Genomic DNA, 19110 nt, shown 5'->3' with positions numbered 1-19110 from the left:
ATGTTCCTTGGGTTGATGAGAAGAATGTATTTTCTTTATCTTTGGCATGGAGTGTTCTGTATGCGTCTATCAAGCACAGTTGTAATAGGGTCTCATTTCAATATCTTATATCTTTGTGTAATCTCTGTTTATAAGATCTGTGCAGCTCTGTAAGAGGACTGTTATACTCCACTGTTATTATGGTATTATCAGATTTCATATTGCTCAGACTGAGTAAGGTCTGTTTCAAGAATCTGGGAGCATTTAAATTGGGTGCATAAATATTTAGAATTTAAACATCTTCTTGTTGTATTTTTCCCTTGACCAATATAAAGTGACCATCTTTGTCTTTTTTGACTTTAATTGTTTTAAATTCACATGTACCTGAAAATAAGATAGCAACTCCTCTTTTCTTCTGAATTCCATTTGCCTGAAAAATTGTCTTCGAACCCTTGACTCAGAGTTTTAATTTGTCTTTTGAAGCCAGGTGTGTTTCTTGCAGACAGGAAATGGATGGCTCGTGTTTTTTTAATCCAGTCACCCAATCTATGTCTCCTCAGTGGGGAATTCAAGCCATTAACATTTATTGAGATAGTTTTATTTATTTATTTATTTATTTATTTATTTATTTATTTATTTTATTAAATCATAACTGTGTACAAAGTGTGGTAGTGTTCTATTTGCCTTATTTTGTGAGAGTCCATTGCTTATTTTTATCTTTTGCATCTTTGTGGAGGTTAGGTTCTGTCCTTTAATTTCTGAGTTATCACTTTGCTGCTGATCCATTGTGATGCTCAGTGTGTAAAACAGGTTGAATTATTTCCTGTAGAGCTTGTCTTGTTGTGGCGAATTTCCTCAATGTTTGTATATCTGTAAATGATTTGATTTCTCTGTCAATTTTTAAGCTTAGCTTAGCAGGGTACAGAATCCTGGGCTGGAAATTGTTCTGTTTAAGTAAATTAAAGGTAGAAGACCATTGTCTTCTTGCTTGGAAAGTTTCATTAGAGGAGTCTGCGGTCACTGTGATGGATTTGCCCCTGTAGGTCAACTGGCGCTTACTCCTGGCAGCTTGCAGAATCTTTTCTTTTGTCTTGACTTTGGACAGGTTCATCACAATGTGTCTTGGAGAAGCTCGGTTAAAGTTGAGGTGACCTGGGGTCCGATATCCCTCTGAAAGCAGTGTGTCAGAATCTTTGGTGATATTTGGGAAATTTTCTTTTATAATATTCTCTAGTATGGCTTCCATTCCTCTGGGGCATTCTTCTTCCCCTTCTGGGATTCCTATAACTCGTATGTTGGAACGTTTCATAAAGTCCCATAATTCTGACAGTGAACGTTCTGCTTTCTGTCTCTTCTTTTCTGCCTCTTTTACTATCTGAGTTATCTCAAGGACTTTGTCTTCTACCTCTGAAATTCTTTCTTCTCCATGGTCTAACCTGTTGCTGATACTTTCCATTGCATCTTTAAGTTCTCTAGTTGACTGTTTCAGTTCCTTCAGCTCTGCTATATCCTTTCTATATTCTTCATATCATTCATCTCTGATTTGATTCTGTTTTTGGATTTCCTTTTGGTTATTTTCCACTTTATTAGCAGTTTCCTTCATTGTTTCCATCATTTCTTTCATTGTTTTCATCATGTATATTCTAAATTCCCTTTCTGTCATTCCTAACATTTCTTTATAGGTGGAAACCTCTGCAGTAGCTACCTCATGGTCCCTTGGCAGGGTTGTTCTGGACTGGTTCTTCATGTTGCCTGGAGTTTTCTGCTGATTCTTCCTCATGGGTGATTTCTTTTATCTGTTTCCTTGCCCTAATTTTCCTTTCACTTCCTCTTGCTCTTTAAGTTCTTGTGCCTGTGGACTAAGGGTTAGATGAGTCCTTTTGGTACAGGACCAGAAGGATGAGAAGGTTGAAGAGCAAGAAAGGGATGAAAGAAAGGAAGAATAAGTGAAAAATAAGAAAAAAAATAGAGAAAGGAGAGGTGGTGGGTAAAAGGAATATTGACAACAAAAAGAGAGGCACAGAAAGAGGGAGACATAGCAATATATGTGTATAGTAGGGTACTTTGACACAACCTTAAAAAAACCCACCTTCTGGGGGTACCCAGTTGGGTGGTTCCCTTTAGGTCAGCAGCTCTTTGCTAACCTGATCAGACACAGTACCCCACCTCCACCGAGTAGAGAGGAAAGACAAAAATGCTATAAATCAAACCAAAGCAAGCAAACAGAAAACATTACGGGATAAAATTGGGTGAAAAACCAGATAATAGCAGTAGAGACACCAGCAAAAATGAAGTTCTAGTTATTGAAAAAGGCAGCAATGGGAAATTATAATTAAACTAGAAAAATTGAGAAAGAAAAAAATCTGTTGGGAAAAGGTTGAAATTAAAAAACAAAACAACATCAACAACATCAAAATAAACAAAAAAAAACAACCAAAAAAAAAAAAACACAACCAAAAACAAAGCAGTATGTATATGTTGTTGAATATTGTCTGGGCAACACGTGGTCTTCTGGGGTATGAGATGTTAGTCACAGTGCTGATGTGACTGGAGGCTGCTGATTTCTCAAACCCCAGCAGGTAAACACCCGAAATATATCTTCAGCCCTCTTAAAAGGCACTTTTCCACCACCCTTGTTATATAAAGCTGGGGCCCTACCAGCTCAGCCACAGGCACTGCCTTTGGGACGCTATTTCAAGGACCTGTTTTGACACCTACCCAAAAACGTCCATTTTAGAGAAGCTTATAAATTTACTATACCTGGCTATAACCTCAATTTGGTCAAAGCTTCACAGGTCTGAAGCATGTCTACTTTGCTACAACTATGAAGGTAATTCTGGTCTTTTTAAAAAATATTTGTTGGTTGGTTTGTCTGTGCTGTATGTGTGTATGAGTATTTTTGAGATATGGTTTCCATATGTAGCCCAGGCTAGTCTTTTGTGGCCTCAGCCTGGATCATAGGAACCTCAATTTCATGTTTCTGGCAATCCTCCTGCCTGATACTCCCATTTGGCTAGGAATACAAGTGATTGTCCCAATGCCTAGATAATTTTTCAATTTTTAGTAGAGATGGGGTCTGACACTTTCTTAGCCCATTCTCAGCACTCCCTCATTCAAGAACTCCACTCATCTAAGCCTGCCAGAGGGCTAAGATTACAGGTTTTAGCCACCAAGTTGGATCATTTTCTCTTTCTTTGTTTCCCTTCCTTCTTCCCTCCGTTTGCTCCTCCCTCCCTTTATCGTCCCTTCATCCAATTCTCTCTCTCTCTCTCTCTCTCTCTCTCTCATTTGTTTGCTTTCTCCAATATTTTCTTTACTTCATCCCTTTCTTTCCTCTCTCTCTCTTCTATACCTTCAGAGGCCAAGACAGAAAGATCACTGGAAACTAGATGTTTCAGACCAGACTGAGCAACAAAATGAGACACCACTTGTACACTAAATGAGTGCAAAATGTTCTAAGCAGTGGTGGCATGGGCCTGTACTATCACCTGCTGAGAAGTATAAAGTCAGGAGGATCTATTGAGGTCAGCAGCTTGCATTGCCTTAAGCTGTAAAAGTACCACTGTATTTTTCTGGGGTAAAAAGGAAAACAGAGTCTCAAAACTTTAAGACATACACTGTATAGGTACAGAAAAAGTCCTGTAGCCTACAAAATAGTATATACATGTATCCCAAATGGAATTTATTACCAGGATTGCCAGTCTAGCTCAATATGGGAAAAAATCAATAACTAGAATACAATAAATTAATAGAATCAATAATAAATACCACATGGTCACCACAACAGACACAGAAAAGACATTAGACAAATGCAAGATATCTTGTTGATAAAGTTTTTTAAAATTCTTAGGTGAGAAGGGAACTTCTTCAATACTACTAATGGGATTTACAGATGATGGGATACATGTAACATGCTATATTCACAGAATGGAATATTTTTCAACAATCAAAAGAAATGAAGTGCATATTTATGTTCCAATAAGACAGAACCATAAAATCATTATGATAATGGAACAAGGCCAGTTACAAAAGACCATGCAGAGTATGACTGAACTTAGAACAAAACATCAAGATGAGGCCAATTGTTTTCTAGGAGTAGGCGGCAGATGGGGAAGGATCATGGGGAAGATGAAAGTGACTATTTGTAGGTATTGAAGTTCTCTGTGTGTAGGGAAAAGAAAAATTTCTAATATTAGATTGTAATGATATCTGTACAATTCTGTGACTATACTAAGAAACAGAGAATTGTACACTTTCAAAGGGTGAACTACTTATTTCAATGAAGATACTGAAAGATGTTTTCCAAAACCTGAGGTGCTCAAAAGGCTCACAGCATAAGAAGTACCCTGGTCGTGAGAATGCATGAGAGACAGTCAACCCTATCTCCCTGCTCAAACACAGGCTACCATGAATTGACATGGAAGGCACATTGTTCCATCCCAATGACTTTTTTTTTTCTTTGACATAGAGTTTAACTACTTCCCCTTGGCTAGAGTGCCCTGATGTCATCATAGCTAACTGCAATCTCAATCTCATGGGCTCAACAGATCCTATTGCCTCAGCCTCCAGAGCATCTGGAATTACAGGTGCCCCCCTCCACAGTGCCCAGTCACTTTGGTCCACCCACTTCTGCATCCCAGTGTGTTAGGATTACAGGTTTGAGCCACCACTCCAAACCTTGAAGTTGGGATATTATTCAAACTATGGTTTGGGGCCACGAGTGATGCTTCATGTCTTTCATCTTTGCACTTTCGGAGACCCAATCAGTTGGATTGTCTGAGCTTCTGAACTGGAGTCCAGCCTGAGCAAGTGTAAGATACTCATCTCTGAAGAATAAAAAAATGACCAGATGTTGTGCAAGTGCCTGGTAGCCCAGCTGAGGAAATAGGTTCCCTTGATGACAACACTTGAAGATTGCTGTGAGCTATGATACCAGGACACTCTACCGAGGACAACAAAATGAGACTCTGTCTCAATTCTTACATTGAGAAAATCATTTGCAGGGGACTTACCTCTCATTTTTACTTTTTACCATGGATCTTGTTTTGAAATTTTACCCCTCACTTAGATGTTAACTAAAGATATTATTCTCTCATAGGAACATTGTTTTCCTAATACCTGTATTAGTCAAGCTTTTTTATTTTATGTAACTCTGACCCTTTGATATCCTACATTCTTATAGTCCCTGGAAACTTCCCCCACAGTGAATTCTTGAGCCCATCAGGATTTTCATATGCATATTAAAGAATGCAGAGTACACCTTCCACCTCCTCTGTTAGTCTCTTTTAATATGGACCAATATTCCCTTGCCCCAATCACTCTGAAGTCAGGCACCAGACATCACTGGACAATTCCTACCCATAAGATCAACTGACAATATCCTAACAAACTAATCCCCCAACACTCCTTGTGCTGACTCACTTCTTCTTCCTCACAGAACCCACAATAAATCTCTTTCTTTTTGCAGGCCCCTATTCCATCTGCCTACTGAGCTGTCCATGTAATTTTGCTCTTAGAAATTGTGCCCAGGAAATTTTCTTTCTTTCTTTCTTTGCTTTCCTTTCTTTTTTTCCTTCCCTCCTTCCTTTCTTCCTTTTCTTCATTTTTTTTCCCCCATGAGACTGACTCTCACTCTGTTGCCCAGGGTAGAGTGTCATGGCCTCAGCCTACCATACAGCAACATTGAAGGCTTGGGTTGAAGGGATCCTCTTGCCTCAACTTCTGGTATAGCTGGAACTACAGGCAAGTGCCACAACATTTGGCTACTTTTCTATATTATATATTTATTATTTTTTATTAAATCATAACTTTGTACATTGATTCATTTATGGATTCCAGGGTACTGCTTTGATATACAATGTGAAATGCCTACATTGAACTAAGTAACACATCCTTCAATATTATACTCATTTCATTTTTTTTAAAGCACTTATTTTATTGAAAGCATTAAGTATTATAGGTTGCCTTTCTTAATGTTCCCCTGATCATATAGGTTCTTTATTTTTTATTTTTATTTATTTATTTATTTATTTATTTATTTATTTTTATTGTTGGGGATTCATTGAGGGTACAATAAGCCAGGTTACACTGATTGCAATTGTTAGGTAAAGTCCCTCTTGGAATGTCTTTCCTCCATAAAGTGTGACACACACCAAGGCACCACCCCCCTCCCTCCGTCCCTCTTTCTGCTTTTCTTAGCCCCTCCATAACCATAATTGTCATTAATTGTCCTCATATCAAAATTGAGTACATAGGATTCATGCTTCTCCATTCTTGTGATGCTTTACTAAGAATGTCTTCCACTTCCCTCCAGGTTAATACGAAGGATATAAAGTCTCCATTTTTTTTTAATAGCTGAATAGTATTCCATGGTATACATATACCACAACTTCTTAATCTATTCCTGGGTTGGTGGGCATTTAGGCTGTTTCCACATTTTGGTGATTGTAAATTGAGCTGCAATAAACAGTCTAGTACAAGTGTCCTTATGATAAGAGGATTTTTTTTTCCTTCTGGGTAGATGCCCAGTAATGGGATTGCAGGATCAAATGGGAGGTCTAGCTTGAGTGTTTTGAGGTTTCTCCATACTTCCTTCCAGAAAGGTTGTAATAGTTTGCAGTCCCACCAGCAGTGTAAAAGTGTTCCCTTCTCTCCACATCCACACCAGCATCTGCAGTTTTGAGATTTTGTGATATGGGCCATTCTCACTGGGGTTAGATGATATCTCAGGGTTGTTTTGATTTGCATTTCTCTAATATATACAGATAAGGATCATTTTTTCATGTGTTTGTTAGCCATTCGTCTGTCATCTTTAGAGAAGTTTCTATTCATGTCTCCTGCCCATTGATACATGGGATTGTTGGCTTTTTTCATGTGGATTAATTTGAGATCTCTATAGATCCTAGTTATCAAGCTTTTGTCTGATTAAAAATATGCAAATATCCTTTCCCATTGTGTAGGTTGTGTCTTTGCTTTGGTTATTGTCTCCTTAGCTGTACAGAAGCTTTTCAGTTTAATGAAGTCCCATTTGTTTATTTTTGTTGTTGTTGCAATAGCCATGGCAGTCTTCTTCATGAAGTCTTTCCCCAGGCCAATATCTTCCAGTGTTATTCCTTTGCTTTCTTTGAGGATTTTTATTGTTTCATCCCTTAAATTTAAGTCCTTTATCCATTTTGAATCAATTTTTGCGAGTGGGGAAAGGTGTGTGTCCAGTTTCAGTCTTTTACATGTAGACATCCAGTTCTCCAAACACCATTTATTGAATAGGGAGTATTTCCCCCAAGGTATGTTCTTGTTTGGTTTATCGAAGAGAATGCTCTATAGGTGGGTCTAAGATGTTAGTTTCATTTCTTGATTTTCAATTCGATTTCAAGTGTCTATGTCTCAGTTTTTCTGCCAGTACCATGCTGTCTTGACCACTATGGCTTTGTAGTACAGACTAAAATCTGGTATGCTGATGCCCCCAGCTTTATTTTTATTACTAAGAACTGTCTTAGCTATACGAGTTTTTTTCTGGTTCCATACAAAACGCAGAATCATTTATTCCAAATCTTGAAAGTACAATGTTGGTATTTTGATAGGAATGGTATTGAATAGGTAGATTGCTTTGGGCAGTATAGACAATTTAAACATGTTGATTCTTCCCGTCCATGAGCATGGTATGTTCTTCCATTTGTTAATATCCTCTGCTATTTCCTTTCTGAGGATTTCATAGTTTTCTTTATACAGGTCATTCACCTCCTTTGTTAGGTATATTCCTAGGTATTTCATTTTCTTTGAAACTATGGTGAAGGGAGTTGTGTCCTTAATTAGCTTCTCATCTTGACTGTTATTGGTGTATACAAAGGCTACTGACTTGTGGACATTGATTTTATATCCTGAAACATTACTGTATTTTTTGATGACTTCAAGGATTCTTGTGGTTGAGTCTTTGGGGTTCTCTAAGTATAAGATCATGTCATCAGCAAAGAGGGAGCGTTTGACCTCCTCTGCTCTCATTTGGATTCTCTTTATTTTCTTGTCTTGCCTAAATGTATTGGCCAGACCTTCCAGCACAGTGTTAAATAGTGAAGGTGACAGAGGACAACCTTGTCTGGTTCAAGTTCTAAGAGGAAAAGCTTTGAGTTTTACTCCATTCAGTAAAATATTGGCTGTGGGTTTGTCATAGATAGCTTCAATCAGTTTTAGAAATGTGCCACCTATGCCTATACTCTTCAGTGCTCTAATTAGAAAAGGATGCTGGATTTTATCTAATGCTTTTCAGCATCTATTGAGAGGATCATGTAATCTTTATTTTTGTCTCTGTTAATAGGGTGGGTAACGTTTATGGACTTGCGTATGTTAAACCAGCCTAGCATCCCTGGGATGAAGCCTACTTGATCATGATGAATGACTTTTTTGATGATAAGCTGTAATCTATTGGCTAGGATTTTGTTGAGAATTTTTGCATCTATATTCATGAGTGAGATTAGTATGAAATTCTCCTTTTTGTTTAGGTCTTTTCCCGGTTTTGATATCAGCGTTATGTTTGCTTCATAGGATGTGTTGGGAAAGATGCCTTCTTCCTCAATTTTTTGGAATAATTTCTGTAGAATGGGAATAAGGTCTTCCTTGAAGGTTTGATAGAATTCTGGTGTGAAGCCATCTGGACCAGGGCATTTTTTGGTTGGAAGCTTTTTTATTGTTTCTTTGATCTCAGTGCTTGAAATTTGTCTGTTTAGGAGGTCTATTTCTTCCTGGCTAAGTCTAGGGAGAGGGTGTGATTCCAAATATTGATCCATTTCCTTCACATTGTCAAATTTCTGGGCATAGAGTTTCTGGTAGTATTCAGAGATGATCTCTTGTATCTCTGTGGGATCAGTTGTTATTTCCCCTTTATGATTTCTGATTGAGGTTACTAGAAATTTTACTTTTCTATTTCTCGTTAACCTGGCCAATGGCTTGTCTATTTTACTTATTTTTTAAAAAAAACCAACTCATTGTTTCATTAATTTTCTGAATGATTCTTTTGTTTTCAATTTCACTGATATCTGATATGATTTTGGATATTTCTTTTCTTCTACTGAGTTTAGGCTTAGATTGTTCTTCTTTTTCCAATACCATAAGATGGCTTGTGAGATTGTTGATGTGCTCTCTTTCTGTTTTTGAAGGTAGGCATCTAAAGTGATAAATTTTCCTCTCAAAACAACTTTTGCAGTATCCCACAGGTTTTGATAGGTTGTGTCTTCAATGTCGTTATGCTCAAGGAAGTTAATGATTTCCTGTTTTATTTCTTCCTGCACCCATTTGTTATTCAACAGAAGATTGTTTAATTTCCATGCCTTTGTGTGGGGTTGAGCACTTTTGTTAGAGTTGAGTTCCACCTTTAGTGCCTTATGGTCTGAGAAGATACAAGGTAATATTTCCATTCTTTTGATTCTGTTGATATTTGTTTTGTGTCCCAGGATATGATCAATTTTGCAGAATGTTCCTTGGGTTGATGAGAACAATGTATTTTCTTTATCTTTGGCATGGAGTGTTCTATATGCGTCTATCAAGCACATTTGTTCTAGGGTCTCATTTAAATCTCTTATATCTTTGTTTAATTTCTGTTTAGAGGATCTGTCCAGCTCTGTAAGAGGATTGTTAAAGTCCCCTGTTATTATGGTATTATCAGATATCATATTGCTCAGACTGACTAAGGTCTGTTTCAAGAATCTGGGAGCATTTAAATTGGGTGGATAAATATTTAGAATTGAAACGTCTTCTTGTTGTATTTTCTATTTCATTTTTTTTTACAAACAATTTTAGTTTTTATTGTATGTGTAAGTCCTGCAGTAGCCTTCACATTCCATCCTAATTATTATTATTTTTTTTATTGTTGGGGATTCATAGAGGGTACAATAAGCCAGGTTACACTGATTGCAATTGTTAGGTAAAGTCCCTCTTGCAATCATGTCTTGCCCCCATAAAGTGTGACACACACCAGGGCCCCACCCACCTCCCTCATTCCCTCTTTCTGTTCCTCCCCCATAACCATAATTGTCATTAATTGTCCTCATATCAAAATTGAGTACGTAGGATTCCTGCTTCTCCATTCTTGTGATGCTTTTCCAAGAATAATGTCTTCCACGTCCATCCAGGTTAATACGAAGGATGTAAAGTCTCCATTTTTTTTTAATGGCTGAATAGTATTCCACGGTATACATATACCACAGCTTGTTAATCCATTCCTGGGTTGGTGGGCATTTAGGCTGTTTCCACATTTTGGTGATTGTAAGTTGAGCTGCAATAAACAGTCTAGTACAAGTGTCCTTATGATAAAAGGATTTTTTTCCTTCTGGGTAGATGCCCAGTAATGGGATTGCAGGATCAAATGGGAGGTCTAGCTTGAGTGTTTTGAAGTTTCTCCATACTTCCTTCCAGAAAGGTTGTACTAGTTTGCAGTCCCACCAGCAGTGTAAAAGTGTTCCCTTCTCTCCACAACCACGCCAGCATCTGCAGTTTTGAGATTTTTGTAATTTGGGCCATTCTCACTGGGGTTAGATGATATCTCAGGGTTGGGACACAAAACAATTATCAACAGAATCAAAAGAATTGAAATTTTACCTTGTATCTTCTCAGACCATAAGGCACTAAAGGTGGAACTCAACTCTAACAAAAATGCTCAACCCCACCCAAAGGCATGGAAATTAAACAATCTTCTGTTGAATAACAGATGGGTGAAGGAAGAAATAAAACAGGAAATCATTCCCTTCCTTGAGCATAACAACAATGAAGACACAAGCTACCAAAACCTGTGGGATACTGCAAAAGCAGTTTTGAGAGGAAAATTCATCCCTTTAGATGTCTACATTCGAAAAAGAGAAAGAGAGCACATCAACAATCTCACAAGAGATCTTATGGAATTGGAAAAAGAAGAACAATCTAGCCTAAACTCAGTAGAAGAAAAGAAATATCCAAAATCAAATCAGAAATCAATGAAATTGAAAACAAAAGAATCATTCAGAAAATTAATGAAACAAGGAGTTGGTTTTTTGAAAAAATAAATAAAATAGATAAACCATTGGCCAGACTAACGAGGAATAGAAAAGTAAAATCTCTAGTAACCTCAATCAGAAATGATAAAGGGGAAATAACAACTGATGCCACAGAGATACAGGAGATCATCTCTGAATACCACCAGAGACTCTATGCCCAGAAATTTGACAATGTGAAAGAAATGGATCAATATTTGGAATCACATCCTATCCCTAGACTCAGCCGGGAAGAAATAGAGCTCGTGAACAGACCAATTTCAAGCACTGAGATCAAAGAAACAATAAAAAATCTTCCAACCAAAAAATGCCCTGGTACAGATGGCTTCACTCCAGAATTCTATCAAACCTTCGAGGAAGAGCTTATTCCTGTACTGCAGAAATTATTCCAAAAAATTGAGGAAGAAGGAATCTTCCCCAACACATTCTATGAAGCAAACATCACCCTGATACCAAAACCAGGAAAAGACTCAAACAAAAAGGAGAATTTCAGACCAATCTCACTCATGAACATAGACGCAAAAATTCTCAACAAAATCCTAGCCAATAGATTACATCTTATCATCAAAAAAGTCATTCATCATGACCAAGTAGGCTTCATCCCAGGGATGCAAGGCTGGTTTAACATACGCAAGTCTATAAACGTTATCCACCATATTAACAGAAGCAAAAATAAAGATCACATGATCCTCTCAATAGATGCAGAAAAAGTATTTGATAAAATCCAGCATCCTTTTCTAATTAGAACACTGAAGAGTATAGGCATAGGTGGTACATTTCTAAAACTGATTGAAGCTATCTATGACAAACCCACAGCCAATATTTTACTGAATGGAGTAAAACGGAAAGCTTTTCCTCTTAGGACTGGAACCAGACAAGGTTGTCCTCTGTCACCTTTACTATTCAACGTAGTGCTGGATGTTCTAGCCAATACAACTAGGCGAGACAAGGAAATAAAGGGAATCCAAATGGGAGCAGAGGAGGTCAAACTCTCCCTCTTTGCTGACTACATGATCTTATACTTAGAGAACCCCAAAGACTCAACCACAAGACTCCTAGAAGTCATCAAAAAATACAGTAATGTTTCAGGATATAAAATCAATGTTCTTGTTTTATTTTCCCTTTGACCAATATAAAGTGACCATCTTTGTCTTTTTTGACTTTAGTTGCTTTAAATCCACATGAATCTGAAAGTAAGATTGCAACTCCTCTTTTCTTCTGAATTCCATTTGCCTGAAAAATTGTCTTCCAACCCTTGACTCGCAGCTTAATTTGTCTTTTGAAGCCAGTTGTGTTTCTTCTAGACAGCAAATGGATGGCTTGTGTTTTTTAATAGTCAGCGAATTTATGTCTCTTCAGTGGGGAATTCAAGCCATTAACATTTATTGAGATAATTGATAAGTGTGGTAGTATTCTATTTGTCTTATTTTGTGAGAATCCGTTGCTTAGTTTTATCTTTTGCATCAGTGTGGAGGTTAGGATCTGTGCTTTAATTTCTGAGTTCTTACTTTGATGCTGATCCATTGTGGTGGTCAGTGTGCAGAACAGGTTGAAGTATTTCCTGTAGAGCTTGTCTTGTTGTGGCGAATTTCCTCAATATTTGTGTATCTGTAAATGATTTGATTTCTCCGTCAATTTTTCAGCTTAGCTTAGCAGGGTACAGAATTCTGGGCTTGAAATTGTTCTGTTTAAGTAGATTAAAGGTAGATGACCATTGTCTTCTTGCTTGGAAAGATTTATTAGAGAAGTCTGCGGTCACTCTGATGGATATGCCCCTTTAGGTCAACTGGCGCTTACTCCTGGCAGCTTGCAGAATCTTTTCTTTTGTCTTTACTTTGGAAAGGTTCATCACAATGTGTCTTGGAGAAGGTCGGTTAATGTTGAGGCGACCTGGGGTCCGATATCCCTCTGAAAGCAGTGTGTCAGAATCTTTGGTGATATTTGGGAAGTTTTCTTTTATAATATTCTCTAGTATGGCTTCCATTCCTCTGAGGAATTCTTCTTCCCCTTTTGGGATTCCTATAACTCATATGTTGGAACGCTTCATAAAGTCCCATAATTCTGACAGTTTATGTTCTGCTTTCTGTCTCTTCTTTTCTGCCTCTTTTACTATCTGAGTTATCTCAAGAACTTTGTCTTCTACCTCTGAAATTCTTTCTTCTGCATGGTCTGACATGTTCCTGACACTTTCCATTGCATCTTTAAGTTCCCTTATTGACTGTTTCAGTTTCTTCTGCTCTGCTATATCCTTTTATATATTCTTCATATCATTCATTTCTTATTTGATTCTGTTTTTTGATTTCCTTTTGGTTATTTTCCACTTTATTAGCAGTTTCCATCATTTCCTTCATTCTTTTCATCATGTGTATTCTAAATTCTCTTTCTGTCATTCCTAATTTTTCTTTATAAGTGGAATCCTCTGCAGTAGCTACCTCATGGTCCCTTGGTGGTGGTGTTCTGGACTGGTTCTTCATATTGCCTGGAGTTTTCTGCTGAATCTTCCTCATGAGTGATTTATTTTATCTCTTTTGTTGCCCTAATTTTCCTTACTCTTCTTCTTGCTCTTTAAGTTCTCATGCCTGTGGACTAAGGATTCAATGAGTCCTTTTGATACAGGACCAGAAGTGTGAGAAGGTTGAAGAGCAAGAAAGCACTGTAAGAAAGGAGGACATAGTGAAAAGAAAAAAAAAAATAGAGAAAGGAGAGGGGGTGGGTAAAAGGAATATTGATAAAAAGAAGAGAGACACAGAAAGAGGGTGACAGAGCAATATAGGTGTACAGTAGGGTACTTTGACACAACCTTAAAAATAATTCACCTCCTGGGGGTGCCCGGTTGGGTGGTTCCCTTGAGGTTAGCAGCTCTTTGCTAACCATATCAGACACAGTACCCCACCTCCACCAAGTAGAGAGGAAAGACAAAAATGCTATAAATCAAACCAAAACAAGCAAACAGAAAACTTTTTGGGATAAAATTGGGTGAAAAACCAAATAGTAGTGGTAGAAACACTAGCAAAAATGAAGTTCTAGTTATTGAAAGAGGCAGCAATGGGAAATTATAATTAACCTAGAAAAATTGAGAAAGAAAAAAGATCTGTATGGAAAAGGTTGAAATTAAAAAACAAAACAACATCAACAACATCAGAATAAAGAAAAAAACAACCAAAACAAACAAAAACAAAACAAAAAACCCAAAACACAGCAGTATGTATATTTTGCTGAATATTGTCTGGGTAACACGAGGTCTTCTGGGATATGAGATGTTAATCACAGTTCTGATACTATTGGAGGCTGCTTATGTCTCAAACCCCAGCAGGTAGACACCCTAAATCTCTCTTCAGTCAATTTAAAAGGCACTTTGAACTTGTAAACTTGCTGAGCAGAAGCTTTCCCAGGAAAGTGCTTGAAGCTGGAATCACTGCTGAAGTGGCTATCCACTTACCCAGTGTGCCAAAACCGGTCTCACTCTCCCCCTGAGGGTTAGGGCTGCAAGGCTGCTCAGACCCCACCCTTAAACTACTCAGTCACTAGGTTACCAGCTCCCACCAGATTCTAGCTCTGCGACCCTGAGGGCAGAGCTTGCCTGGGCAGATCATTCACAATTGCTCCCTGTGACCCACAGCCAAACACTATTAGCTCTGTCTGGCTCAGCGGCTCAGACTGGGGCCCTAGAAAACAGCCAAAGTTCTCTGCACTCCCGCTCAGGCTCTCCCCAAGGCAGTTCAACTGAGTGCCAAGTCCAAAGACACCAAAACAGTTCACAGGTAAGGCCTTGCCAGTTTGCAGTCTCACTGCTACTGAAATTACAGTTGTGGGCGGGTTTAGACCGATTGAACACACGCGACCACTTGCCCGTTTTTCACTGTTTTAGTCCTCCTCTTGGGGTCCAGAAGTCTCTCGCTGACTCCCTGTATCCGTGCAGGTGTGATGATAGGCATATCCCACCAGCCAGAGATGCCTGGAGTCCTATCTCCCCAGACTCGCAGTGCCCAGATGCAAGGAAGCTGTTACTCGGCCGCCATCTTGCTCTCCTCCAGGTATATACTCATTTCTTAATAGTTTTTAAATGTACCATTGCATCATTCACATTAGGTGAGGTCCCCCCAAATACTCTTCCTCCATCCATATACCCCCACCCCTCCACTTTCTGTCCTCTTCCCTTCTACTTTCTGGAGTATAGTTATATTTTGCCATTCATATGAGTGTGTAGGTGATTACATATTGATTTCATAGTAGTATTGAGTACATTGAATACTTTATTTTCCATTCTTGAGATACTTTACTAAGAGCAACATGTTCCAGCTCCATCCAGGTAAACATAAAAGATGTGAAGTCTCTATCAGTTTCTGGCTGTATATGATTCCATGGTGTACATATATCACAATTTGTTAGTTTATTCATGGGTTGATGGGCACTTGGGCTGTTTCCTTGTCTTGGTTATTATGAATTGGGCTGCAATAAACATTCTGGTGCAAGTGCTTTGTTGTAAAATAATTTTGATGATCTAGGTATACACCTAATAGAGGAATTGCACGATCAAAAGGTAGGCCAACTTTTAGTTCCTTGAGTGTTCTCCTAACTTCTTTCCATAAAGGTCCTATTAACTTGCATTCCCACCAGCAAAGTAGAAGCATTCCCTTCTCTTCACATCCACGCCCACATCTGTAGTTTTGTGATTTTGTGATGTGGTCTAATCTTACTGGTGATAGATGATATTTCAAAGTGGTTTTGATTTGCATTTCTCTGGTGATTAAGGATGATGAGCAGTTTTTCATGTGTTAGTAGACCATGTTCTTATCTTCATCAGAGAACTTTCTGTTCAAGTCTCTTGTCCACGTAGAAATGGGGTTGTTTATTATTTTCTTATTGATTAGTTTGAGTTCTCTGTAGATTCTAGTTATCAGACCTTTTTCAGAAGCATTACCTGCAAAAATCTTCCCCATACTGAAAGTTGTCTTCTATGCTTACTGTGCTCCTGTCTGTGCAAAAAGCTTCTTAGGTTGATCATACCCCAGTAATGTATTTTTGATGTTACTTCAATTGCCCAGGTGGTCCTTCTCATAAAATATTCTCCCAGGCCAATGTCTTCAAGTGTTTTCCCTGTACTCTCTTCTAGTATTTTTATAGTTTCATGTCTTAATTTTAAATCGTTTATCAATTTAAACGATTGATAGTGAGAATCAATTTTTGTTAGTTGTCAAAGTGCATGGGGTCCAGTTTCAGTCTTCTACAGGTCTCCAGGCAGTTCACCCGGTACTATTTGTTAAACAGGGAGTCTTTCCCCCAGTGAATTTTTGATAGGCTTGTTGAAGATCAAATGATGATAAGTACCTGTTTTTATCTCTTGGTTCTCTATTTTGTTCCATAAATCTACGTCCCTGTTTTTGTGCCAGTACCATGCTGTTTTTATCACTATAGATTTATAGTATGCCTTGAAGTCTGATAATGTGACACCTCCTTATTGGTTCTTATTTCTGAGTAATGTATTTGCTATTCGAGGTTTTTTTTTCTGATGACACATAAAATGAAGTACTATTTTTCAAGTTCTTTAGAGTATGACAATGTTAATTTAGTAGGGATTGCATTAAATCTGTAGATTGCTTTGTGTAGTATGGACATTTTAACAATGTTGATTCTTCCCAGCCATCAGCATGGTATGTTTTTCCATTTGTTAACATCTTCAGCTATTTATTTTCTCAGCATTTCATAGTTCTCTTTTTAGAGATCTTTCATGTCCTTTTTTAGATAAATTCCCAAGTATTTCATCTCCTTCGGCACTATTGTAAAAGGAATACAGTCCATGACTATATTTTCAGCTTGACTATTATTGGCATATACAAAAGCTACTGACTTGTATTGATTTTGTATCCTGACATGCTACTGTATTCCTTGGTCACTTCTAACAGTTTTGATGTTGAGTCCCTGGGATTTTCCAGGTAGAGAATCATATTATCACTGAAGAGTCAGAGTTTGATCTCTTCTGACCCTATCTGGATACCCTTGTTGGCCTTCTCTTGCCTGATTGAGATAGGTAAGACTTCTATTACTATGTTGAATAGCAGTGGAGACAGTGGGAATCCTGGCCTGATTCCTGATCTGAATGGAATTTTTTTCAGTTTTACACCTTTCAATGTGATATTGGCTGTGGGTTTTCTGTAGATGGCCTCTATCAGTTTAATAAATGTCCTTTCTATGCCTATTTTCTTAAGTGTTTTTATTATGAAAGGATGCTAGATATTATCAAAGGCTCTTTCTGTGTCAATTGAGAGAATCACAGGGTCTTTGTTTTTTTATTTTATTGATGTTATGTATTACATTTATAGATTTGTGTATGTTGAACCAACCCTGTAACCCTGGAATAAAACCAACATGATCATGTTGTATAATTTTTTTTTGATGAGTTGTTGAATTCTGTTTTCTAAGATCTTCTTTAATATTTTTGCATTGATTTTTATTAATGATATTGGCCTATAATTTTCTTTCTTGGTTGGATCCTTTTTTGGTTTGGGTATCAGGTTCATATTTGCTTCATAGAATGTGTTGGTAAGTAGTCCCTCTTTTTCTATGCTTTGAAAAACTTTGTATTATACAGGTACTGGTTCCTCTTAAAGGTTTGATAGAATTCAGATGTGAAGCCATCTTGTCCTGGACTTTTGTGTTTTGGGAGATTTCGGTGATTGATATATGTCTATTTAAAATTTCTAATTCTTTCTGGTTGAGTGTAATAAGGTGGTGTGCTTACAAGTATTGGTCCATTTCCTTCACATTTTCATGTTTCTGGGAATAGTTTTTTTGTAGTAATCACTGAGGATTTTTTGAATTTCCAAATTGTCTGTTGTTATTTCTCCTTTATCATTTATGATAGACAGTATTAGAGATTTTACTTTTCTATTTGTCATTAGGTTGGTCAGAGGTTTATCAATTTTGTTAATCTTTTCAAAAAACCAACTTTTTGGTTTTTTGGTCTTCTTAATGATTATTTTATTTTCAATTTCATTGAATCCTGCCCTAATTTGTGTTATTTATTTTCTTCTGCTGGGTTTTGGGTTAGAATGACCCTTTTTTTCCTGTTGCTGGAGATCATCCATTAAGTTGTTGGCTTCCTGTCTTTCTTGTTAAAGGTTTCCCATTCTATAAATTTCCCTCTTTGGATTGCCTTTGCAGTATCCCACAGGATTTGATAATTTGTGTCTTTGTTGTCATTTTGTTCCAAAAATTTTATGATTTCCTTTTAATCTCATCTATGACCCAGCTATCTATCATTCAGCCTAAGATTATTTAGTTTCCATGAGTTTGTCTGAGTATGAAGATTCCTGTTGCTGTTAAGTTCAACTTTTATTCCATGGTGGTCCAAGAAGATACAAAGAATAATTTCTATACTTTTAAATTTACTGAGGTTAGACTTATGTCCTGTAATATGATCTATTTTGGAGGATGACCCGTGGGCTGATGAGAAGAATGTAAATTCAGTTTCATTAGGGTGAAATGTTCTGTAGAGGTCTATAAAGTCCATTTGTTCCAGGGTCAAGTTTAAGTCTACTTTTTTTTGTTTGTTTATTTAATTTCTTCTTGGAGGATCTATTCAAAACTGTCAGAAGACCATCCTCTTCTGGCTTTAAATGTTTCAGATGAGAGATCTGCAGTCATTCTGATACGTCTCCCTTTGTAGATGATGCTTTTCTTACATCTGGATGCTTTCAGAATTTTCTCCTTCGTCTTAACTTTGGTAAAGTTAATCCCAATTTGTCTAGGAGATTCTCTATTTGGATTGAGTCTTGCTGGAGTTCTGAAACTGTCCGCTATCTGAAGTTCTGTATCTCTTGCAATGCTTCGGAACTTCTCCTCCAAAATCTCTTGGAGTAGAGCATCTTTACCTTTAGGACCATCCTCTATTGCTTCAGGAATTCCTATAAGACGAATGTTTGATCTTTTGGAGTGATCCCATAAGTCTCTTGGGGAATAATCAGTTTTTGCTCTCCATTTGTCTGCCTCTTTGAGTGTTTTGGAATGTTCAAAAGCTTTATCTTTAGTTTCACAAATTCTTTCTTCTTCCTGTGCAACTCTAATACACTAGAGGGATTCTACTGTATTTCAGAGCTCCTCAACTAACTTTATTTCT

The sequence above is a fragment of the Nycticebus coucang genome, chromosome X (genome assembly GCF_027406575.1).
Source record: "Nycticebus coucang isolate mNycCou1 chromosome X, mNycCou1.pri, whole genome shotgun sequence".
Classification (NCBI taxonomy): Eukaryota; Metazoa; Chordata; class Mammalia; order Primates; family Lorisidae; genus Nycticebus; species Nycticebus coucang.
The sequence above is the reverse complement of the archived record's forward strand: the minus strand, read 5'-3'. Positions refer to the sequence as shown.